Consider the following 26290-nt stretch of genomic DNA (forward strand, 5'->3'; position numbering starts at 1 on the left):
AAAGGAGTGACAATCAGATGCCAGAGCACAGATTAGGCAGCCAGAAAGGAGACAGATAAGAAAACCAGTGCAGGACAGCAAAAGCAGACTAACAGAATGGACTGGTAAACTCTAGGGATGGAAAAACTGCTGAAAATGCCCCATTTTGTGGTGGAAGCCTATCCCAGAGTTCCAGATACAGAAATGCAGGAGTTGAAACTAAAAAGCCCATCTGCTGGGGCAAGATGGGCTGTGCAAAGGAACAAACCAAACCCTGCTCCTCCTCTGCCCAACCCCCTGTCTGGCAGCCTGGCATGCTGCAATATTTGCCCTGTGCTGCCACATCCACCTGGGACGGGATCCAAGCAATTTTAACCATGGTGCAAGTGCAGACAGCCTGTTCCAGGGCAAAGCTCCTCGCCTCACTCCCAGACCTCATTTCTCCTCGGTCTCTTCCCTGCTCACTCTATACAACATCTTTCCCACTTCAGCTACCCCCCCTCTTACATTAAACATGGGCTTAAATGCTGGAACCGCTAGGCAGTTCTAATCTCAGTTGAATAAACACACACCAGCAAGTTTAAATCAAAAAACCCCACGCAATCGCTTGCTGACAATGATACTGTAACCATGTGGCTATTTCAGCCACGCTCCCAAGTGCATTAAACAGCACATTAACGACAGTCGCTGTAACAACACATCACCACTGCGGCCTCTTGCTGCTCCCAGGAGCTAACCTAAAGCCCGGGCTACCCAGACAAACAAGGCTTTTAAAATGCAAGGCAGATTACAAAGCACCTGCGAGATTTATTTATATATTTTGCACAGAACACGCTGCTCATTTGATTTTCAAACCCTTCAGCTCATGTTGCTAAAGAGACAGGTCCTCTGATGTCTTGGGCACGTTCATGAAAGTGAGGGGAGTCATCTCCTCCAGATCCTTTTGTTGAACAAATTACTCAGCTCAGGAGTGACATTTTCGGTTATTTACATGCTGAATAAAGACGGGAAATTCATTTTCTGGAGTTCCTAAGATAAGTTCTTTGAGGCATATTGTACCGCTAAACATCTTCTCCTTTCGCACGTTCCCAATTTTCAAAGGCGACAAAACATCTTTGCCTTCTAAATTATTCCTTTTCTTTCATGATCCTCTAATGATTCAGGAGTCTAAACCTCACACGAGGATCTTTGAAGAGCACCAACTGCCAGCATAAAAGCTGAACTATTATGACAAACTGCACAATTTAATGCCTCCCTAGGAAGACATGTGCAAAGGAACAAAATTACCCTAGGGAACCGAAACGAAGCCTGCAAATAAATTAAATGACCTGTAAACCAAGGTACTCAAAAATATATGAGATGCTATGCAGCTGTGTCATAAAATATCACTAAAGGAGGGAGTCTTTTGGGAGCAGAGCTGTTTTAAACAAACCCATTTCACTCCTGGTTTTCACTGCAGTTGCTACACGTACCCAGCACACCCCTGCACCCCAGATTCTGGATGGGAACTGAAGTAACGCTACCTCAGTCACTTGTGATGGTCTGTCACACACCAGCTCTGAACCCTCCCCTAGGTCTTCCTCCTAACATCCTCCAGGTAATTACTAGCAGATAGAGCCAATTTTCAGCCCAGGTTAATAACTGAATTCCAGCTATTTGTTCCTGCACATTGCTGCTGCTTTCAATTCTCCCCAGGAACACCGATGAGAAAGTTCTGGCTCACTGCTGGCCCAGAGAAAGGAGCTGCTCATTAGTTCACAGCACATCAGTCGGACAGACAGGTCTAAGCAGTAGGAGCCATTAATTGGGTATGTTCTGCTATCCTTGTCTAGGTAATTAATAGCTTCTAGACAGAAAGTCAAAGTCTCTCTAGAGGCACCAAAAAATTCCAATGTTTGCATACAATGAGGACAATTTGCAGTGAGGGAAGGGGAGCAGGAAAACATCACCTCCACCTCCTCCTCCATCCCCTTGTCAAATACCCCGTACATAAACCACAGCCCACTGCAGCAAGAGGCCTGGGCTGCAGCAAACCTGTTCTGAATCCACAGAAGAGTCTTAACCCTGAAAAGAAGGAAAAGCTTGCACAGCTCCAGCTCCCTCCAGCTTCACTCCAAGGCAAATGGCACTTTGCAGGAGCCAGGCTTTGGGTTGTTTCTACAGACGGGCTTACAAAACAGATGGGGATTCCTGATGTGTTTAATAACTGAACTCATGCAAGTGGGCAAACGGGATTTCAGTGCTTCCCTGCCAAGCTCAGTCCTGCTGACAACAAGCTGTCCAAAGCTGTCAGTCACTCCCCAGCAGACCAGAAGTCCTGCCTTGCTGATCAGGACACTTCTCAAACTGCAGCCTGGTCGGACCCTTTGTCATTTGCCTCTCCTGGGCTCGGAGCAATGGTTTTCAGGCTGTCATTTACAAGTTCCTGGGAGCCTGTGGACTAGTTTGCAGGAGTCCTTGAAAGATGACCGTAATTCATGCTACACAGATGAGACATCTTGAAGGGTCTGCTCTTCCAGGGAGAAGCAATGAGCGCCAGCAAGACGGGGTCAGAAGACTCTGGTCTCCCTGCCCTGTCACATGGGAGGGAGGGGAGACTTTTGCCTTGTTTGCTGGCAAAATGCCCAGTCCCTGGGCTATCAGTCCATCCTGTTTAGCAATTGCTGAACTCAAAGCTATTAAGGAATAATAATTAACAACTACTTAATAAAAACCCCCTCAGCTGCCAATGTCAAGCTATTCCCAAGATGAGTCACTGGCCCAATTTGCTGCTGCCACTGTGCAGGCATAGGCAGGTACCTCCTGTCCACCTCCACCTGTCCTGGGGCCGAGGTTTCAAAGGGCTCCTCACCTTTCAGCAGTGTAACAGAAACAAAGAAAACCATGAGGGAAACATCTGACACCAAGCAATCCTCCTCATCTGGGCAGTACAGCTCCTGGGCACACAGCAGCTCTAGCTCTGAGTCACTGAACTCAGACCAAGCTGGTCTGGACAAGAGCACTGGGAATGCCAGCACAGGAAATAGGAGAGCCATAGTTTCCCAAGGTCAAATACTGCTTTTGTGGAGCTATAGAAACAAATTATGGCATAATAATCTTTCCAGAGTCCGTCTGGGAGGTACTTAAGGATGCTTCCCAGTACCTTCATGCATTGAGCAAATAACCTTGATGAAGGACTCAGATTTAAACTAAGATGAACACTCGTTATGCACAGCAAGAAAAGACATGGCATCCAAAATTGTCTCTGCTGAGGCAACGAGTTTCCTGTGGTATCACGTTGAAACAGAGCAGCTTACACAGGGATAACTAAGACGATTATTGTCCCCAAATCTCCATGACTTCTGCTTGGGCAGCTGAGCTGCTCATGAGACAACTACCTTTAACAACCCCGGTACTTTACCAGGAGTAGCCAATGATGGTGCATTTCACTGAAAATAGCTGTGGTGCCTGTGAGGGCTCTGTACCACAGCACACGGCCCTTCCCACTACTCCTGCAAAGCTCTCAAGCCCACCTAGGGAACGTGAATCCAACCAAGCCACCCCTGCCTGCTCTTCACACTTCACCCAGCCTCCTGCCAGCCACAGACCCTGCCCTCACAGAAAGCCTTACTGTGGGAAAGGCACTGGAAAAGTGACTCTCCTAGGGAAAAGACAGCACAGAAGTGAAGAGTTCAGGGGAAAAAAAAAAAAAAAGAAAAACGGAAGCCAAATGCTTTTTAAATAGACAAGAGGCAATAACAGCATTCCAGGTGTAAAGCAGTCACATCAGGGGATACTCCTCTGCACAGCTGGGCAGTTTGTGTGCACTCCTGGGGCTCTCTTGCATGGGAAAGTCCTTATTTGTCCATCTTGGGAGCTGCAATTCCAGAAGAATTCACACCAGTGGGTACTGATTACAGCTCGGTAGGCACAGACATGCCACTTCAAACTGGAAAAACAGCAAGCCTCTGTATTTGGGAGAACTCTCCAGTTTTAAGTTGTACAGGAATTTTTACGGATGAACACAGCACACACACGCGCACAAACCCCCCTCTCTCCATGAAGCTCTGTTGCATGCTTTACCCAGGAAATTCAGTCTGCTTTAATACAAAAAACTTAACCACAATTTCAACCAATGGAAGAACTGCCTGCCCTTCAAAAGGAGCAATGTCATCCTCCCAGCAGCTGGGAAATACCAGGTTTCCCACACAACCACTGCCAGACTCTCCCAGCACTTCCAGAGCCTCCCAGCAGTAGCTCCACACAGCTCAGGGATGCTGCCTTGCAGGACAGAGATGACTCAGGTGGAAGGTTGTTGACTGACTTAGGCAGGCAGGATAGGGAGCTCCTTAGTCCTCCTCCCACAGCTCTGGTTTAAGGGGTGTGGAATGACTTAATTATGCCCCTCAAGGCAGGAAGAAGTCACTTGTCTTTAAATACTCAAACTTTTATTGAGTTAACAAGTTTTAACAAGGTCAAGGCTTGAACAGTAAACTCCTACCCAAAGGGGAATTCACTGTTTCCCCTCTTGCAATTCATTAGTGTCCCCCAGAGTTTATTTCTTATCCCTGGGTTAAAGTGATAAACTTTACACACAGAGAAAAATCAAAGAAAGAAAATACTTGAGCAGTTAGGGTAAATAAACCTCAATTTTCTTCATCCTACTGCGATGTCCCAGAGAAGCACCTGGCACTCTACACAACACCCACACACATCCCCTTGGAGGGGGCCACAGGCAGGATGGCAGATAGGGCACCCTCATCTGTCATCTCCTGCCCAGCACAGGGTGAGCTCTGGGAAACCCCCTCCATTCAAACCACTGTGGTCTCTGCACTGCAAACAGCTGCAGAACAGCTGGCTGGGGGCTGAACAATGGGCTCAGGCCACTGGAGCCAACCCCTTCTCCCTCCGTTTCCTACGGCATGGCTCGCTGCCGACGAGTAGGAAATCTCCAGAAACAAACACACAAATCTTGCAGACAGATGCTAGAGGTAAAGAAATGAATTTTGAACTGTTTAGCAACATGGAAAGAGAAATATTAACTGCAGCCTTCCCCAAAACCACCTCCCTGCTCCCCAGCCCAAGCCTGGAAAAGGCTTCCCAGTTTTGTTTTCACATCAGCCGCTCACAGGGCAGGGCCATTCCCACGTCCCCATGTGCTCATTTACATCATCAGCCTTGTCACAATATTTCCAAGTCCTACAAGCTCAGCCTGCCAAGGAAATAGCACAGCATTACAATTCAAACATACACCACTCACCAAGATCATTTAACCATGTGAGCAGGAAGTCACCTACTAGGCAGGAGTGGGGACAGAGGAAAAGTCAGCCCTTGCCAAATTTTACCTACTTCCTACAGCCCCGTGAGAAGTGCAGAGCATCAGGGATGTACCTTGCTCAAGCTGTAATTGAGAGGTCCTACTCACTGTCCACTTGAGAATCCCTCAGAAGCAGTTACTGACCTGAGCAGAAGTGCCATCAACTGGATATAAAGAAGTTTTAGTTTCTCTGAGCAGGAGTTTGTACTGGTTTGACTGAATCTGCTTTTAAATCAGGTCTGTTTAAACTGGAGCTGGTTTCCTGCTGCGATTCAGATATCCCATTACACAGCTCATCCCAGCTGCCAGCTCTGTACAGCTCAAGCAAACGGAAAGTTGAGCAGCTCACGGAAAAAAATGCTTTTATACGCAAACAAGAAGTCAGATTGAAAAAAAACCCAGTCTTCTATAATCCTGTGTACAGAATTTACCTCTAGGTTCTGGTACTTGGTTAAATAACGGTAAGGACTGGCTGGATGGGGGTTGCACAATCTGATCTAGTGGAAGGTATGAGGGGCAGGGGGCTGGAACTAGATGATCTTCAAGGTCCTTTCAAACCGCACCCATTCTAAGATTCTAGGAAAACTCAGAAGACAGCACACTTCTGGACACAGAGCAGGATGCAGAGCTTAGCCTGCACCTCTTCTCTTCCAAAGCAACCTTCCCGCTCTCCCACTCCAACCCAGCCTCTCCAATGAAATTCCAGTTTGGCATCCCTTGCCTCCAAGCAAACCACTCTCTTCCCTTTACAGCTTTTAGTTCCCTCAGCCTAGATCCCACAGGGCCCTAGGGGAAAGTGCAGGACCCCACCTGCTCCAGCAGCAAGCCAGGGCAGCTGGGATGTGCTTGAATAGTCACCAGCATCACCAGGGCTCTGCTCTGAGGCAGCAAAGAGCTCTGTCAGAGCTGCTCCCAAGGGCAGAAGCAAGGGAGCAGATTGTACTTCTGTGCCTTAAACACACCAAGAACAATCTGTAACAAGGTACTTAATACTTCAACACAGGAAAGGCCTAAAATGTAATTTCTGTCAACTAACTTGGCGTTATAGGTCCACAGCCTCTTTTATTAGCTAAATGCTAATGGAGCTACAATACATCAGGTCCCATTTTAAAAGTCACAAATAGTTTATAAAGGCTTAATCAATCATTAAATAGGTGTTTGAATAAATGGCTAAATCAATCATTATAAGCCCTAGCTCTAAGTAAGCTATCGGACTTGGTAATAATCTGCAATATCTCCAGCTGAGATTCCCACACCTACGTATATGACCCCATCATGTCACAGACCTGAAGAACAGAACATGCTATCTGTCATTTCTTAACTATTTGTACATAGGCTTTAATGTAATTATAGACCATATATTGCCACATTCCATGTAGGTGATGTTAAAAGTACAGATGAAACATTGTGAGCACTAAAAAGTGGTCCTTTGGGATGGCACTAGAGAATATTTAATAAAGGCAAAAGCTGCAGGCTAATTTCCCCTGGGAGTTCCTATTTAGAGCCTGTCGCACTAAGAATCCATCACAGACAGCACTGATTCACCCACACCAGAGAGAAAAAACCCTCTTCCTCCCCCACTGCCAGTCACCAGGATATCACCTTCAGTAAATGAAGGAGCACCTCTTCCAGAGCGCTGCCAACACATCCCAGCTGCTGACCCTCACTCGCTCACTTTGCGGGCTGCGAACCTGAGCATGGCCAGCCACCTCCAGGGGCTGTGAACATCCCACCCCAGGTGAGCATCCAGAGAGGAGAGAGGGCATCCCTCTGCTCAGATGCTTGCTCAGCTTGGAGGAGACTGCTTAGCAGCCTGAGGTGTATCCAGTGCCAGTTGCTCCCAGCTTGAGCGACTGGGACTTCAGGAACTGCACGCTCCAGGTCTGACCCACAAAGCTGAGTTTCTCCACAAAGAGAAGACGATGCTTGGCAGCAGCAAATCCCATCCTTGCTCTTTGGCTTCACACACCAGCAGCCTGTGCTCCCTCGTCCAACAAGGGGCTCTGAAGCAGACAGGTGAGGTGACAGAATGAGCTTCACATCTTTAGATGGAGCTCATGACACTAAGATATTTAACACAGCATTTCTCAGGGAACGGAGGGGGAAAGAAACCTAACAAATGTCCTCCCACCATCCTCCCCAGCATGGAGAGCCTGAGCTCAACCTGGGGCTACGTGCTTGAGAGGGATGGGAGGAGAAAGGGCCAGCTGAGCAGGAAGGGAAATATCTCTTCAACTCCAGCAAGACCAGATCACTGCCAAGAAATGCACCACCAGTTCCTCATTGGCTTTACTGAGAGAAGTTAAAAACAATAGCACTGAGGCACACAGCTGGAGCAGATGTTTTTAATTCTTCACTGCTCACAAGCAGCAGCTTTTCCTCCCCTCCTGCTCACCCACCTTACCCCTCTCTGCAGGTATCCAGCAGTGGGAGTGTGATGGAGAGGGATGGAGCAAGCTCTTCCCCAGTGCCAGAGCCATCCCTTAGAATTCCCACCCCAGCCTCTCTCATGAACCTGCCTGAGGAAGATTGTGATCAAGCTCTTCTGTTTGATCCTCCTGTCATTCATGCCAGGTAACCTTTGTAAATACTGTTCAGCAATCCCAAACAGCAAACCAGGCTGCAAGAGATGCAGTTTAACACGTAGACTGATACATTAAAGTCACTCACACCCTGCAGCACTACTGTTCTTTTTGGCATACTAACCCAAAGGTTAGTTACCAGCAGGTATTCAAATTTCAAAGTAAACCAGTTAACTTTAAACTATTTAAAGTCTGTATCACAGCCATGTGTGCTAAGTCGAGAAGGGAAAGGCATCCTGTCCGACGGTTTTAAAAGATTTTAGGTCACTGTCCCTTATGCAATGAGAGTTACTCAGCTGGATAAGATCAGCCATTAAGCAGGATTACAAATTTATCTTCCCTCGGTAGTGTGATCTTCTACTAATAATCGTATCATGAAAAATAATACAGAAAATGTTTTAAGAATTGCCCTTTGAGGCACTAGCAAAGCACAAATGCTCACATGGCAAAAGGCAAAATCTTGTCTTTTAACTGCAAGGATGCTGCAAAATACTGAGGTGGGCAAAGAGGCAGAAAACAAAACACCACAGCCACGGCGTGAATAGCAGCAGGAGAAAACTCTGGCAGTGCTGAGACCCTGCAAATCAAACCAGGGGGGCTCCGTTCAGAGGGAAGATGTGAAGCATCACCAGCCGACTCACCCCAAGGAGCCGAGATTTGATGCACTCTGTTTCCCATGGTACCTTTCTGTAACTTACATCCGGACAGTGCCTGCCTGCCCCAGGACAGTAAAAATAAATACAGACACAATCTAAGACATCCAACCCCTTGAGAGAATTAAGGCGGTTTTTACAGTCTCCCTCCCAGCCCCAGTCACACACTGCCTTCGCTCAGCACAGAGCAGAGGCAGCTCCAGGAGCAGTGCTGGCCATCAGCTGCCCCACGCCTCGCAGGGTGGGTACATCCCACTTCCCCATCACCATCTGCAGTGACCCTTCAATCACATCCCGCTAATCACTGCACCAGGGAACAGTGGACTACTCCAGCCATGACATCATCGGCAGATTTGATTACAGTGCTGATTACATCATCACCCACAAGAGATTATGCAGCTTTCCAAATGGCACCAGCAGCTTCTAAATAGCTTAGCTGGAGGAAACCACGAAGGACATATATATTTCAGAAGTCTCAGGCTGTAAGTTTAATGGAAGAACTTTCAACACTATCTTTTGGAAATATCCGTGCACGGACAAAGTATTTTCACATGCCGTTGCTCATGTCAGTGAGCCAGCACATGCTTAGGAGAATGTTTTGGTTCCTGGAAAAGTCACACGCACGGCCAGTGAAGGACTCTGCATGAGCGTAACCAGAAGAACGTCACTGCCCGTCGCGGGGCAACAGGAAACCCCAGATTTGCCAAGTGCACCATAAGGAATGTGTGTGCTGAACCATCTCACTCCAGGGTGGGAAAAATACTTTTAAAAGTCTATTTAAATGACTTTCAAGAGAAGATAATGAAGTTTAATAACAGGAACTCAACTGAGAAGCAAGCACCCATTACAGAATCTGGCACTGTGAGTCCAGGAGCGTGAGAAGGACAGTGTTTTGCTGTCCCCATACCACACACCAGCAGTAGCTCTGTCACGGGGTGCTGCTGCTTGCTCAGCCTTCCCTCCTCTGCGTGGACTATTTGCAGAAACAGCATTAAAGCAACCATCAAGCAGATGCTTGAAAAATGCAGAATGACGTTCAAATGACATCTATCCATAAATCAGCCCAAACCACAAACATCTGAAGAAGATTTTCACTTAATCCAATTTACTGTAATCTCTCTCTTTAGTTAAAATGACAGAAATGTCAAAATGGGACTTTACTCCTCTGTCAAAGCATCTCATGGTGAAAAAGGAAAATAAGCAGGCTCTCGCATGCAGCACCATTTATTAGGTTAGAAATGTCAAAACTGTACTTTGATTCTCACTATTAGCAGTCACATCCACATGCTGTGCCCTTCTGTTTCACTTCATTTCCCCCAAAAGTGAGCATAGAGCATATGCTCCATGCCAAGCATCATCCAGGCAAAACCACAAGTTCCCCGTTTTTGTTCCTGATGATCCTTGTGCTCATCTCTGTCTGGGAGCACGCAGACTCTCCCAGGGCCTCTCAGATCACACAGAAACAGGCTGATTTACCATCAAAGCTCTCAGGAGGACTGTGTTCTGCTGCTTCCAAAAAAATAAAACAATGATCCAAGCCTGCTCAACAGACCAACCTCAAATTGCTTTCCCCTATCTCCCCACATTGATTAGCAAATGGGGTAATTGACTGTCTGCCTGGGAGTTAAGCTCGTGTGTGTCCGCATATATATTTCCTTGTGTGAGAGTGTGTATCGCTTTCTCCAATGGTCACAAAAATTAAGCCATTATCCAAGAGTCCAGGAAAGTGAAAGAAAAATACCTACTGTCAGGAGTGGGGTCTTCATGCATTATTTAACAAGAACTCTGTTGGCAAAACTGGTGTTGTTTTTATATAAAAGCTAATAGAAATTGTACCTCCAGGTGTCAAAACACTGATGGTAATTCCTGCTGCCTCAGACATCTTGATGTTTCAATTTTAGCAGTATGAGGAGCCTGCAGGGAATCCAAGAGGGTAAAGTGCTTGTACTCAAAGAGAAGCAGAGAGAAGGAGAGCCTTTTTATTTCTTTATAAAGGGCTCAGGGGAACAGTTCTACTCACTGGAATTATCAGATCTGGTTCCCCTGATCCTTCCCTTCCTTGAAAGAGGAAAGAGCAAGATAGGCTAACAAGGAGTGATTGTATTGTGTTGACAGGGGAAAAAAAAATCCACGAGGCTGCTATGGAGAAGCAAAAAGACAAAGAATTGGTGAACAGAAGACATCGCTGGGGTGCAGCAGCACAAGAGCAGCTGGAAGTAACAGGACGCTTCAATGATCCACAAGGAACAGACAAGCTGCATTGGAGGAGCAATTTTAATACAGGTTGGGTTTTATTAAGTTTGTGCCTAAAAGCACAGCGACATGTAGGACCCCTCACTGACTTCCAACTGCACTTCTTCAGCCCATCACACCTCCACAGAGCAACGACGGGGCTGTGAAACAGTAAGAGACTAAGACACATCAAGAGTTCTCTCCCTGACCACCCCAGAAGGTACAGCCAACCCCAGCCAAAATCAGAGACATGGCAAAGGCACCAGGTAGCAAATAAACTCTGACATTTCAATAGTCAATTATGGCACCTATGAAATAGTGGTTTCAGGCCAATACCACACCTGAAAACCACAGACAGTGCAGGCCACTGTCCCCAAGCACCCCAATGGAGGCTGCAGGGAGGAGGGTACAACTCTGCAAATCCACCCTCCTGGGCTGCAGTGTGTAGGAACGCCCCCGGGACCACCTCACAATCTGGGCAGTCCTGTTTCCATATCACTTCCACCATGGGATGGCGGGGGGGGGGGGGGGACGGACAGACAAGAAGAAAACAATAGCTCAGGAATCCACACACAGCTCAGCATGGAGTTCAAGGGAAAAGAAAAACAGCTTCTCCAGGCAGCCACTCAGCCAGGGACACAAAGGTCTTGGAGAGATCCTTCATTGGGTCATGAACTTTTGCAACCCCACTGCAAAAACAGCACTGAGGAAATTCCCGAGAAAAAGTAAATGGACACAAGAGCGAGCTCAGACAAGGAATGCCAGGACTGCTGCTGATCCCATTTCACCGAAGCACATGCCCAGTCTCCTTCCACGTGGCAGCCCACCAAACAGCACAACCACCCCGTGGAGCTGCATCCAGCGTACCCCAGATCCTGCCGTGCCTTGTACCTGGAGCATAGCAGGGACCAGGAAGCGACCAGGGCACTCCCCTCCCACATGGATCTGATCCTATAAGGTTTTCCCAGACATCTGTACCAGGCCCCCTCCCCACTCTGTCTGCCCAGGTATCACTTACGGCTCACTAACACTTCAGGGATGAGCGGTCATCGCTCCCCCCCACTCCGAGAGAGTCATTTGTTGCCTTCTTGCTCCTCCAGCCATGTCTCACAGTGCGTGGTATAAACTTTAAGAGGCAATGACCTCATCGGAGCTGGGAAGAGGGAGGCGGGGAAATTGGCTACTTGCCACCTTCTCATTTTTCACATAAGAAAAATAATTTATGAGTGAAAGCCCATTTAATTCATCTGAAAAATAATAATAATAATAAAAAAATCCTACTAAAAGCAGCAGGCCTGCCTTGGAGTGCATCACTCGCAGCGCCTGGAGCAGCATCACACCTACCTGGGGTGATGCAGATGGGACCCCCAGCACTCCCAGGACACCCTGCTCCAAGGCACAGGCCCCCCAGCACCCCCAGCCACCCCTCACTGCTCCCCAACCCTGCAGAACACACCGGCTACGGTGCAAGCATCCCTCCTGTCTCCGTTAAAGCTAGCTTCCATTAAGGCGCAGGGAGGGACTTCCAGCTCTCTCTAATTTGTAACTCCTCCAAAAGGGCAATTAAGCAGCCAACCCGTAGCTGCGACTGGGATTTCAGCTCAGATCTCTGGGATGAGGCCATCAGACAGGGCTCTGCAGCGAGCAGTAACTCCAAGGCATGTCATTAATTTTGCCCAGACATGTATCACACCCCATTTCAGAACGCACACGGAGCATGTGTGCGGTGCTCTGCAGACGCAGGATACACGGATCCTGCATACTCACACATTTTATATACTCGTATTACTTATGTTATAGATTCACACATACATTACTCATAGCTCTTAAGAACAGAACATACAGTTCATCTTGGCATGAATCCCGGAGAACGGGGGGAAAAAAAAAAAGCGCCCAAAAACCCCTGCAGTAACAAATCCAACTTGCATTGAATCCAACAGCATCTGTGGTAGGAGTTAGAGCAGTATTATGGATCACTAAATGATTGAATTATTTTGTGTAACACACTCATGTGTCTCTGATAACACCAGGCAAACCTGCTGTTTTCAAGGGACATTTCCCCACTGAAAGCATGTCACCACTCTCCCAAGTTTTTGCCCATAACTGTGGGAAACTGTGGATAAAGCAGTTTATTTCTGCAGTGTGCATTCAACAAGCTGTTGTGTACATTGTTCCACTGAGGCACCCCCGTGTTTCAAGACAGGGCCCAAATATGTTCATACAGGACTGCAGCTGTCCCTAAAAAGTGCAGTTTCTCTTGAGTTACAAGTGCTGGACAACAGTGGAGTCCACTCTCAAGAGCAGTCTGGCACAGCAAGTGGGGATATTTCATCTGTACACCCCATGCAACAGTGGCAAGAAGGCAGATTAGCATGAGAAGGTAACTTCTTAGCAGGACACTGTGCAACGAAAGAAAACTTTAAAAAAATCACAGCACACAGCAGCTTCTATACACTTCGTAACCTCTGCAGCAAATCTGCAGCATATCAAAGCATTCTTCTTCATCCCCTCCAAAAATGGGCTTCATTCACTCTTCGGAGCTTTACACCCAATGTAAAGAGATTTAAAAAGTCACAGTTGCAAGATTTGCATTTACTGAAGGAGGACTGAGCACAGAGGAGCAGCACAGCTCACCCCAGCTCTGCCCTCCTGTCCCACCCGCAGCATCCCTCACCCCGCTGCCGCTTTCCAGCCCAGCAAAAGCCCCATCCCACCATCCCTCCTGGAATCCCCACCACACCAGAAGTGTCTTCCCCAGGATCACAGGACCACGATCCTCAGAACCAGCAAAACCACCCGTTCTCAAAGTTCTGCAGCAGAGTTCACCAGCAGTAACTCCCTGTATGCGACAGCCAGCACCAAAACAGCAGCTGCAAACTCCCACTGGCCTGACCGAAGTCAAAACGCACCGAGCGCTGCTTTTCAGGCAAACCCAAATTACAGCATCATCTGCTGACTGCTCCCAGGACGAACAAGCCCACATTAATTACAGGCTAAACTTTGCAATTCACCTCTCAAAAGCATGAAACATCAGCAAAACTGCTTTGATCCCACTGACAAATCCTATCTCCAGCCGACGGAGCAACACGTGAGACCAAGAAGTCCAGGAAAAAAAAAATTTTCCAAACTTTTTCTCTCCTTTTTCCTTGTTGCTACCCTCCCGCTAAAATTACATGCCCCCGGCAAGGAGGGCTGGAGGGATAAAATCACCTCAGAAAGCAGCAGGGGCTCACAAAACCTCGCACTTCACCTCCACCGGCAAGCAGCCGGGCAACCGCAGGAGCGTGTGCTCGGTCTCCAGCATTAAACACTGTTTCTGTGTCGCCGGGCCAAGTCCCAGTTTTTCAAAGCAACTTCTTTCTGCTGTGGCCTAGTTTAGTTCTCCACACAAAATGCCACCAAAACAAAAGCTGCCCAGCCAGCCAGGGGAGGGAAGTGGGGGGTACTTACCTAGCAGCATCCCCACATCACCTCCTGCATCTTTAGCAGCCACCCTCTTAACTTCAAAATAAATAAATAAAGCAAGGCCACACAGCCTTAAAACCAATCTGGAAATGAAATGGAAAGCCTGTAATTATTTCTCAATGCTCCTGCCAGTCTCAGCCTATAAACACAGTGGATTACATAAGTCCACCCCTCCTGTTTTGAAGCCAAAAGTATGAGCTTTTCCTCCAGCTCTGGCAGCAAGTAATAATTCCTCGTCGGCATGGCAACGCTGGCTGGCTTCCAGCAGACAATGGGCGAGTTGAAATACTGCTACGGCCTTTTTATAGCTTAGCTCTGAAAAACCTCTAAAATATTAGCTATCTGATGGCTAACCCAACTTGACAACCTCTCCTCCTTTAACTATTTCCTTCCTGCACCGCCAGCAGGCATTGTCCAGATGAACTGTCCAGGGTCACCGGGCAGTGGAGCAGGGAATGCTCCTCTTCCCAGGGACAGCACACAGGAACTGTTTCCCCTCTACTGGATTTGTAGATTTGTCACAGACAGCATCTGCACTAACTGCCACAACCCCATCTGGGGTTTTCCAGGTTTGTTTCAGTCTGTTACTCAGCAGGTACATTTGCTCTGCTCGTTGGCTCCAGCAAGCTGCATACAAGGTTCCCCTCCAGCTCGCCTGGCCTGAGAGAAAACAGACCACAAAATAACACTTTGTGCATGTGGTTCTGTTGCTGCCCTCCCGGGCAAGCTGCGAGCAGGCTGGCGGGGCTCCGGGTGTGATATGCAGAGCTGCAGGGAAGCAAGATGCTTTACAAATCCTCTCTCATCAAGTGCTGGGAGAATTCATGTGTCCTTCTGGGATAGTACTGCAGGGATGTCCTGGAGAACCAACTGCATTCGAGATGCCCTGTGTCCCTGTGGCAGTGTAAGGTAACCTGCCCATAAAGCTTGGACTTATTCTGAAGCTGAATGAGTTAAAAGCAGTAACGCATCCCGGCAAGACTGAGAAACAGCAACAAAACTCAAACAGAAGAGGAAAAGACACTCAAGCCATCATTAATGTCAGTGGTGTAGGAAGGCTGATGAAGTTAAGGAGCTTTGTGATTGAGTTTCAACCAAATCCTACTGAAGTGAGCAGCTAACACACACACACACAGCAGTTCCCAAGACCATGTGAAGTTAATATTTACCCTGACTACACACACACACTCTGTCCAGGATGACCCCATCATTTCCACACCCTGACACAGACCTGACCACCTGAAGGCCAGCAGGTCCCAGTCTCATTTACACCTCTGAGCAGGAGCTCAGCGAGTGCCACTGCCGTGTGCTGGCTCACTGCAGCCCAGAGTAAAACTCACCCCAAGGGCTGGGAGATCCTCTGCAATTTGTTGAATTTTGCAAGTTAGCAAATAAGCAAAGAAAACAATAGAAATTAAAGAGAAAACTGAAAAACAGCAGGGCCAAGGCCACCACAAGAACACAGCTCCATTCTCAGTGCTCAGTTCTGAAAACAGTGTTGCCAGTGTTCACAATCAAGCTCCATGTCTGGCAATAACTCCGGGAAACCCAAAGGCTCCTGCTCTGTGCTAGTGGCTCTCCATGGCCAGCCCTCTGCACACAGCAGCCCACTGCCCCCATGATCTCCAGGAAAGGCTTGAATGCACAACCCCTGGGAGTCTTTAACACTCAAAACCAGAAGGCAAACAAAAAAACATTTCTTTCTAAATCTCATTAGGTTGCAGAGCATGATTATGATTTTTTAATGTGTAAAGGTGATAACACTGCTTGCAGCTCTAGTTCAATTAATTATTTTATGGGAATAAACATACCAGGAGAGACTAAATGCAAACCATAAAGGTTCCTTGGTACATGTCATGCTCAGAGTTGCTCAGCCTTTGATACAAGGCTACAATTCCTAATGCCACAGAAGAGCCTAATTCCCACAGTAAAAAAAAAAAAAAGTCGAGCAATCATCTTAGCACAAACCAGGATGCAGAACACCCTGGCAGATGCTGGTTCCTATACCAGCAAGATGGCCAAGAGCAGCAGCTGTTGCTGCTGATAATTAAATACACATTGTGCTACCACAGAGCCAGGCAGAGCCACACACGAGGGGGCAGAAAACCAGACCTGTCATGGAGCATCTACCTGAATCCCATGAGCTTAGAACGGGCTGAAGTTAAGAGATGTCAACCTTAAATCTCTTGATGTTGCTTTTTCATATGAGGACTCAGGGTCACACGGCTGGAACACTTGTGCTTTCTAGGTGAGAATAGCAATTTAGTTTCTTTTTAATGGCAAATTTTCTGGGTTTCACCCCAGTAAGTTACAGGTGAACAAGCCACAGAGAACTGAAACCTAAGAACTTCCATGGGAATGGGATTTAGCCCCGCTCTGCTGAATGCCACAGACACAGCTCTGTCTCATGCTCCTCTATTCCAGGGAAACCTCAGTGTGTCTCAGGATACCCTCCTGAGCAGACTGCATTTGATCCCAGTCTCCTGCCCCTTGACCCCAAAACTTCCATCCCAATTCGCTATTACCAAGATGACATCTAAGAGCATGACTACAAAACACCCTCTTCCCAGCCTGAAAAATACCCCAAACTATTAGGGAAAACCAAAGTTGGTATTTCCTCCTGTGTGTAACACACCATGTGCATGTGCCTGCAAAGACAGCACCTTAAGGTGGGCATCAGGAGTCACAAGAAAGAGAAAATAGTAAAGTCAGGGCTAAAACAGCTGGAGAAACCTTACAGAGACCAACCTCTGTTCTCTGGGCAAGGAACACCCATCCCCACCATGACCCCAGACACACGGATGGATGATGCAAGATGGGGAATAACAACTACAAAACCCTGCTGAAACTTTAAACTGGCATCACACTACACACGCTCCTCCAGCTTAAACCTTTAATTAAACAAGCTATTCTTTACAGTGCTGGAGCCACTCCAACTCCCATTGTTAAATTTAAAATAAAACCCCACAACCCCACAGCATCTGTAAGACATTAAAACATTCAATACTGACTTCTTTATTCAGCTTTAAGACATCATTTAATAATTTTTCCTCTCAAACCCCAAATCTATGGATTTAGAGGAAATAACCACCAGCACCTCTTACAGAATGTTTTTTTTTAAATGAGCCTTCTGCAATAATATCCTTGACCTTTAACAATTCCAGGCCGATTGTGCGCTCCATCATGTACAGCCTCCGGACAGACTGCACAGCCAGGGCGCGTTCAGTGCTGGGTGTCAGGATGAAGCAGAGTCTGCAGCTTGGAAGCCAGCTCCAAATACAATCCATTCATGCGCAGGGACAAAACAAGAAGGCAGATTTGACCACAGAAAATCTCTGTGAGCACAAGAAAAATACATTAGGAAAATCAATTTTGATCACTGCTAATAAAGCTGGAAACACAAGCCAGAACCTTGTTGTTATAACCTCCATTATTCCAAGGTGGGTCTTCACTTCTCCTGCTCTCCCTGGAGAAGGAGCCACTTGCAGCCACTTACAGCTCCTGTACCACCACTCAGGTAGTTCCCGTGCCCTGGAAAGCACATGTTCAGCCATGCCAAGGGATCAAGACATGATGGACTTTCCTGACGGGACCAGGAGAAGAATCTGGGCTGAATGCCAGCCTCTGCAAAGTCACGTGGAGACTCTATTCACCCATCACTGCAGGGGGAGCAGGATTACAAGCTGAACTATCACCCATTAGCAACCTCTGAAAACGTGCTGGCAGGCCATGACAAACCTCCAGGTTTCCATAAAGCTCCTATAACTTTAACAACACTGCTGGTATTCCTCCTGTAACCAGTTTCACAGCCTCTGAAATATTTCGGTGTCAGGTGGAAGAGTAGGTGACCCAAAGATCAGCACTGTGCCCGAGGTGCACCTTGGCTCCACAAGGAGCCTGCCCAGGTAGGGGTACCAGATCAGGGACTGGTTCCCACCAGCAAACATCCAGCCTACACACGAGAGTCAACTGCACAGGCACTTTGATCTCTGTTCTGGTGATAACATCTTACCTGGGCCACATTCTCGGGCACTCCTGCCTGCTTGCTCACAGCAACTCTGCTGTGCCAAAAACATGAAAAGGGCAGCAAGGTTTGCAGAAAATCCCAGTAAGTTATCTCCAGCAGTTCCCACAGTTAATTAAACTGTTCAATCACGCATGCTTTAAGAGTCCATGAAATTTAAAAAAAAAAAAAAAACAAAAAAACCCAAAGAAATACAAAAGCTGGACAATTGGTGGAAGCAGGTTTGTTTGATCAACTCTACTCCACCTGCCAAGCAATTCTGTGGCCACAGTAACTAATCTTTTGGGAGACTCAGTCCCGTGTGCTGATCCTACCCTGCAGCTCCAAGTGTCCTACACCCACAGCTGCATGGCCAGGGCTAAACCATCCCCCTGCTCCACAAGCCAGAGTCTCCAAAAAACACACCCATCCCAAGTACAATTACACACTGGGCACACCTGCCTGTACCAGAGGAGCCTGCAGCAGAGAAAAAGCTTTGCAAGGGTCAAGCCACATCCTTTGGAACAGGCTCCGACGTCAGAAAATTCTGTTGACCCAGGCAAAACAAAAGAAGCATGTGGCACGTACGTAGGAACCCAAAGGATGTTGGATGAGGAACACAAAGAAGGGAGGAGGTGGAAAAAGACGATTCATCCAAGGATCTGTGCAAAAGCTGGCATTACTAGGCAGTGCCTCTCCAACTGGATCAAGAAGTCCAGTAGCAGAGTATATCCTGTAGAGAGCAGAGAAAGGAAAAAAAAAAAATCCAGCAAATCAGAGTAGGGAAATAGCTCATCACATCTTTTAAAGCAACAAAGAAGAAGGGAATAAAAATCCAATCAAGAATCTGATCCCAAGCCATGCTATACTCCAGTAAGAATCTTCTCTGTTCCTGTGAGTTCTGGACCATGTCCTTGCCAAAGGCCCTGCCTAGGCAATTAAAAAAAAATTTAAAGCATCAGAAACTAGAGCTCTGAAAGGTGTAACAGCACAGTGTGCAGAGCCCTGAGGATCTTCCTAACACTCGGGAGAAAGCTGCAGACATGTAAGAGGCCACATGGACAAACAGACCCTGCAAGCAAAGCAAGAACATGGTTAAGATACTCAACAAACAGAGCAAATCCCTGAAAGACCGAAACCACCAGCTAGCTCAGACTGGATATGGAACCAGGAGCAGGCAAGATCAGTGGAAACACAAATCACTCTTGTGCCAGCCAGGAAGTCAGGTAGAAACTGGAGGACAAGTGTTCAGCCACCGACTGGCAAAAGTCACGGGGACTTTGAAACATGGCTGGAACCCATGTAAAGCTTGTTTTTTAACTCAGGAAAGGGTAAGTTCATAACACTCCAACCACCACACCAGTCCTCTTCCAGAGGATTTGACACTTCCTGATTTTCAGTCTGAAACAGAAATATCCTGTCAGGAAAAAAAAAGTCCAAATAAAAAAATCTAAACAAGGGGGTCGTACCCAGGCCACACAACTCAGCTGCTTCCCGAACACACACCACTGTTATCTGTTTATTCTCAGCTGGAGCTTCCCCTCCATGTCCACCTCCTCCCTCCTTTCACTTACAAATTGATAATGCCATTTAAGATCTATCTGCTGGCTCTGCCCACTGCATCCTCAGCATTTAAAATAAGCTGTGACAAATGCTGGGTAAACCCAGGCACTATGAATATGGCAGAGCTGAGTGGCTGAGGGGTATTGCAGACTAGTCATATGCTTCAATATTTTGTCCCCAAGAACTCGGCCAATCCATTTAGCAATGGAGCAGGACTCTAAAAATAGACACAAGGATACACAGGAGATAAATGTACACAAGACAAAAATAAATCCCAGCCTTGTTATAATTTTAATACGGGAGCTAAACTGGGAAACGATAAATGAAGACCGTTTCCACAATTGAGTCATGAGGAAAATTTAACTCCCAACAGCCCAAGAGTGAACACAGACATTCAAAACTGGATGGGAATTTTCAGGAAGTCGGATGAGCATTAATTCTAAAGTAAGTTTTTCATTATTTCAAACTACACCAAAAAGCCCAACACTTTAAAGAAGCAGACTTTAAACAACCATGCATGTTCTCAGTCATCAAGTTGTGGGGCCACCATCCATCTCAAAAGGTCGCTCTCAGCTCTCTGTAAGTGATGTAGCTCCACAGCAGCTCATTTTAATCTCAGTCAGTGATTTCAAACTGAAGTTCTAATACACTCATATACATCTATAAACTCCCACATACATTTTTCCTTTATGAGTTTTAGCCTGTCTTCACTCTACATGGTTAACCACGCACCCCCGCAGCCCTGCCTTCGCTTTAGAAAACAACCTCTGGTGTTTATGAGATTAACTGTTTCCCCATGGAAATTATCTGAGGGATAACTCTTCCCTTCCCACAGGAATACCCAGAAGAGCCTCAAAGATTTCACAACCTTAAGCCCTGTGTCACTATGAGTTCTACTTTTGCATACACAAACATCTTCTGTGTGATCAAACAAGGAGGCAGAGCAGGGGCTGGGGGCCAACGTGATGCTCTGATCTGACCCCTGGCCAGATGTCTCCAGCCCAGGGTTTCAGCCAGCAGCTCTCAGACACTCCCCAAGCCTCCAGACATGGGAACCACCATGTTCCTCAGCAATCTGCCCCAGCATTCACCACCCTATCTGTCCACCCAGCACCTCCTACATGTGACCATGTTCACAACCAGGTGCTCCAGCTCTGAACAGAAGTGGCTTTGTGACTGGCCACGGTGGGGCCTCTCAAAGGGCAGCTAAAGGGGGACTCCAAACAGTCCTGGCAGTTCTCCCATCTGATTCCCCCAAGCTCTGGCTTTGCAGCTCAACATGCACAGGATCACTACCCAGGAGGGATGTAAGAGGACCCAGAGCAGATCCTTCAACCACATTCGAGCCCATCCTCTGCTGAATGACAACTGCTTAGCCCTGTCCTCCTCCCTTACCAGCCATCCCTGCCTGTGGCTTCAAAGCTCATTAAAAGGTCTGTCTGAGGACTAGAGACCACAGGAGCATCCTTCTTCGGGTGACTCCCAAACTGTAAGGAAATCCATATTGGCAGCAGAGTAAGACTGGACCAGGCTAAATTTCCCTGCATGTTTATCTCTGCTCAAATCATCCTCATTCTCAAAAAGGAGAAAACAGTCACGTTCCAGATGGGAGAGACTTTTTATAGCAAGCTGTGGATATCTGGCACGCTTTATTGAAGGTCTTTCATCATGCACACAAGGTCTAATGCTATCTAGTAATCTGAGGAAACATCCACGGGATTTTCAACCTCCTCTAGAAATTGAGATTCAACAGGAAACCACAAATACACCACGCAATTAATTTTTCTTTACCAAATGTTTCCAGTCATGTCGCAATTTTAACAGTAAGCAAACTATTTGGGTTCTTTCCAGTTCTTGTGCAACAATGTTCCTCATTTTTCATTTTATTTTTTAAAGAATCTGGCTGAGATTTTTTTTTTTTTAAGAGAAGAGTTTAAAACAAGTTAGGAAGTCGGGTGAATAGATCATACTCTCCCAGTTAAATACCTACACCACCACCATCCCCCCCGCAAAGTTTCCATACCACATAGCAGAGGTTTTGTACAAACAAAGTAAAGACTTTTCCCAGCTAAAAATACAGCAAGCAGCCTAAGAAATAAGAGCAGAACAACATATCTACCGACACAGGCAATGCTGAGCTATCTGAACCACATAAATAAAAGTCTCATTCAAACATTCCCCCACTCCCCTCCCAACACCATTCCAGGAGAACAAAGAAACATTAAGTCTTACTTTCCTGGTGTATATTTGATCAGACCTTCTGTTAACACAATATGACAACAGCAATGAAGGGAAGAATATCACAGCTAAACAACCGTCTACCATTCCCCTTCCTTCTGCCGAGTCCGTGCTGACGCAAGGATGGAGCAGCTGCTGTCTGTTTTTAAACAGCTCCATATTTCATAAGAAGCTGCTGATTTCTGAAAGGACAGAAAACCCAGCCAATGGCTTACAAAATAAGAACCAAATTAAAGCAATTTAGGACACACTATTTAAACATCGTGTCCGTTTGCTCAGCCTCCCTCCAGCGTACCACCGCAGCTGAAATTCCTAAGACACGCCTGTCCTCTGTCTCAGCCTGCTCCGTTATCACCACAAGCACAACTTTTAAGTATTCATCCAGCACAGAGCAGAGGACAATGGAAAATCCCTCCCACAGCTCTAGATAAAACAAATGCTTGAAGTGTGGGAGAAAACAAACTTGTGTCCAGCTTGATGCAATCACAGAAACTGCTTCACCACATTAACATAACCCTCCCCTAAGTTGTGTGCTCTGCTGCTGAGGGACGCTGTATCAACAATAAACAGACATCTGGGATGGAAAGACTCTCCTTGAAGGACACAGCCCTATGTCTCAAACTTTTGAAAACTTACCTTGATATTAATTTATAATATTATAACTTAACTTGATATTAATTTATATTTAATCAGGGATGTATCAGGTATCTGGGAAGCCCCTCATCACCACTGAATTTCCACACTTGGGTCTTCTTAAAAATCTACATCATAGCATACAGGTCACTGCGTATTAGGACCTCAAAAGAAAGAAGCTTAAAGCTTTTCTGTTCTGACTCTGCAGCTCTCACTCTGGTTGTTAAGAGCAATGGCTTATACCAGGCGAGTCCCTCCCGAGGGACTGCAGACGCCTGCTGTCTCCTTTCTAGTTAGTAGCTGCTGTAAGAATACTGCTTTTTTGGCTGTTTGTGACATGTTGATTAGCTTAGATAAGGGCTTGGGGAAGGAGCAGGGAGAAGAGAGCATGTAGGGGGAGGAGGATTTAAAGAGGAAAAAAAAGGCTTTCATCTGCTCTAATAATTAGCAGGTCATGCTGAAAATGATCAGCATCCCTTTAACGCAACTGTGCATGAAATGTGCAGAGCCCTGCTCAGGTCACTGCACCCATGCAAATCGCTTCGTTATATCCATCACTACACCCTGTGGTTTACTAAACTTCTCTGGCTTCGTAAGGACTATAGCCAAGATCCTTCTACTTCCACACTGCCACGTGGGAGATGGGGGGTTACAAGGGTCTCCAACCTTGCTGCTCTGTCACAAGGGTGGTGGGCATGGAGGTGCCAAGGCCAATCAAGGACTAATTAAAGGTTTGCAAAGGACCTCCAGATTCTCTGATGAAGCAGCACAGGGGAAGCACTGCAAAACATTTGCCATTCCTGGAGAAAAAGTGGTTGCATGATCCTCCTGTTCATCACCTGGAGGTTTTCCCAGGGATATCTTCAACAAGGAAGAATGAGACTGCCCTGAACGTGACAAAAATCTTCTGTAATTCATCAGCATAGCTGCTGTCCCAGGTGTTTCTCTGCAGAGCATGTATTGACTCATGCAGAACAGTCTCCCTGCCCAAAACACACTGCCAGCTGTGGGTCCCCAGGAGCACAGCCCCTGCATCAGGCAAGCTTGACTACTACATTGAAGACACCATCTGGGACTTAGCACATAAACCCTGGTGCAAAATGAACAGTGGGGCAAGGGGGGAATTCAAAAAGCAGCAATGGAGCTCTGGTCATTTGGGCTCTGTCTCCTCCCTACATCTACCCAGGTCTTCAGAAAAGTCAGCAGTCATCTCCTGGAGGGGCAGGATCAGTTCTGCTGGAGCAGAGGCCCTTTAATAGACCTGCCCTTCTCAAAAGGAGGTGAAAAGATGATAATGACAATGACAATTCTTCCTCTGATGTACTCACATCCTTCTATTAAGGACACATTACCTCAAAGGTCAGTAATTGCCAGCCAGAGCCAGCTCTGCCTTGACAACCATCTTCAAAATGCACTGAGTGCCTGACCGTGCCCAGGACAGCGAGAGACTGCCCTCAACGTGCTGTCTGGAGAGAGGAGAATTCCCTTTGGTGGCTGTGATGGCTGCATCTTCTCAACTGTCTTTAAGTTCAGCAGCTTTCCCTCACTTCAAAATTGTTCTTTGGCCTCAGCTTAATGTTTATCCCCGAACTGAAACACACCTTTCAAAGCGCTGCTGTTTGAAAGAAGCCCAGAAGGACGGAAATCAAGAGATTATTTTCAATAAAGAAATGGGCTAAAACACTGTGCCCAGAGTTACCAGATGTGCCATCCTGCTTCGTGGAAACAGGAGCAACTTGCCAGGCACCACAAGGATGGAAAGGACAGGGGACAGTCCCTACCAGGAGATCAGTGGGGCACAGGGACCAAGGAAACAGCACCAAGGCTGGTCTAGGAGCAAAGTGGAAACCCTTTGTAGGAATGTAAAAAACCATCACATAAGCAGCAGAGGCTGTTATCACCCAAACTCCCTCCACACATCTCAGCAAAACAGAAAACAGCAACACTGCAATGGTCACAAGAGCATCAGGGAGGAGCCAAACCAAACTGAAGTGTAAAACACATCCCTCTGTGGTACCAACACTCACCCGGGAAAGGCAAAGCTTCATCCAAGAGGGCAGCGTGGAGTTCCTCAATGACAAACCTACAGCAATTATTAGAAAGGCATCATCCATACATAATTTTGAATTTAATTTAATTAGGCACCCTGCTAACTTCATTACTTATTTAACTGGACTGCTCATTCAATTTACATTACTATTGTTTCAGATAACTGCTCCGGGCCTCATGCAGTGGGAAATGCACGAGAAGACACATTTGGGAACGCTGTAGCCCCAAGCCACAACTGGGAATGCTGTAGCCCCTAAGCTCACACTCCCCTGACACTCAGCATTTCTCCTGGGACAAAGGCACTGACCACGCCTTAGGTTTTCTTTTTCTACCTGCATGCAAAGAAGTCCAGAAGAGCTCAAAGAGTTAAAAGAAACAGACAAAAAATCCCAGATAAAACCCCCAGATTTGTCATTTTTAATGCTTGTGTACACCAGTCAAAGCAACAGCCTCCTACACGGTTGCCAGATTCTTCTTTTTCACCTAAGAAGTACAGAAAAATAATACTCTATGGGGCTTGGGGGAATATATATCAGCACTTCACTCACCACCCAAGAGCATCTTTATAAAACCATCGTCTCCAGAAGATGACACACCAGGTCAGGACAGAAATCAAGAAAGGTCTCACGCAAGCAACTGCTCCTGCCACACGGCTGGGCCGGGGAGGTCAGCAGCCTGGAGCTGAACCTTTCACACCAAATCAAAGCCAGGAACGGAGGATCCGGCTCCCCAAAGCCTCACTGGCCAGCGTGTGCATCCTCCTTCCTACTGCTTCAGACAGTCACATCCCTCCTCGTCTGGCAGCTCTGCCTGCCCTCGCCAGCTGCTCAGACACAACAGCATTTTCCCAGGCAACTTCAGGAGTCTCCTCAGAGAAGCGAGTCCAAAGCCTCAATTCCCTGCCTGATCAGAAGGGATGCAGCAGCATGGCTGTGAAACGGAAAAGAGGAACAGCACCTCAAGCAGATTCCTGAAAGAGCCTGAAGTACGTAGGAAGATACCTCAGCCTTAGACTGCAAGGTCTGTCTCAGAAAATTCATACGCATATAAAAAGATCCCTGACTGACAGGAGTAAGAGAGTGTGACATGGTACAGACACCAGCCTCAAATTAGGTGATCCTCTGTTGTGCTTGGATTGGGGTTTTTTTAATTCCTTCAGCTCAACATTTCTTCTTTAAATCAAATTGCTCTGAGAATTCTGACCATCCATTTAGAAAAATAGGAATAAAAAGCTGGAGAGCAGCACAAAGCCAGGAACCCCCCAGGACACCCGTCCATTCCTTGTGCAAGAGCCCAACTAGCAGGGAGGTGCTGCTCACCACAGTGCCTGCACAGCCTGGAATGAGCGTCATTACCTCAGGCAGTGTCTTCAAGACACTTGTGACATCCATTTTTCACTCTCCAAATCAACTCCAGACCCAAAAATCATTTAAGAGCTCAAGAGTTCAATGTAATTTTTTCCAATCAATGCACAAGGCCTGTGTGAAGCATCAGAAGTTTAGAAGGGCACCTTTATGAGCAGGCCAATCCCCACTTAGCATTTTGGAATCTGCTACATCGATGGAAAAGATATAGACCACTGGTAGTTTGTTTTGTT

At 46.9% G+C, this 26290-nt stretch overlaps 1 protein-coding gene across 10 annotated transcripts in view; it reads right to left on the reverse strand.

Moving 5' to 3' along the window:
• Window positions 1-26290, reverse strand: part of NCOR2 (nuclear receptor corepressor 2) — a 230434-nt gene that overhangs the window by 164840 nt on the left and 39304 nt on the right. The window contains exon 1 of one of the 10 annotated variants that reach the window (XM_048323229.1): window positions 11761-11779. The exons of the other annotated variants lie outside the window; for them this stretch is intronic. The gene's annotated coding sequence lies outside the window, so the exon portion shown is untranslated. Of the gene's footprint in view, window positions 1-11760; window positions 11780-26290 lie in introns of those variants that run through there. 10 annotated transcript variants of the gene reach the window in all.

Source organism: Corvus hawaiiensis, chromosome 18 (assembly GCF_020740725.1).
Source record: "Corvus hawaiiensis isolate bCorHaw1 chromosome 18, bCorHaw1.pri.cur, whole genome shotgun sequence".
NCBI lineage: Eukaryota > Metazoa > Chordata > Aves > Passeriformes > Corvidae > Corvus > Corvus hawaiiensis.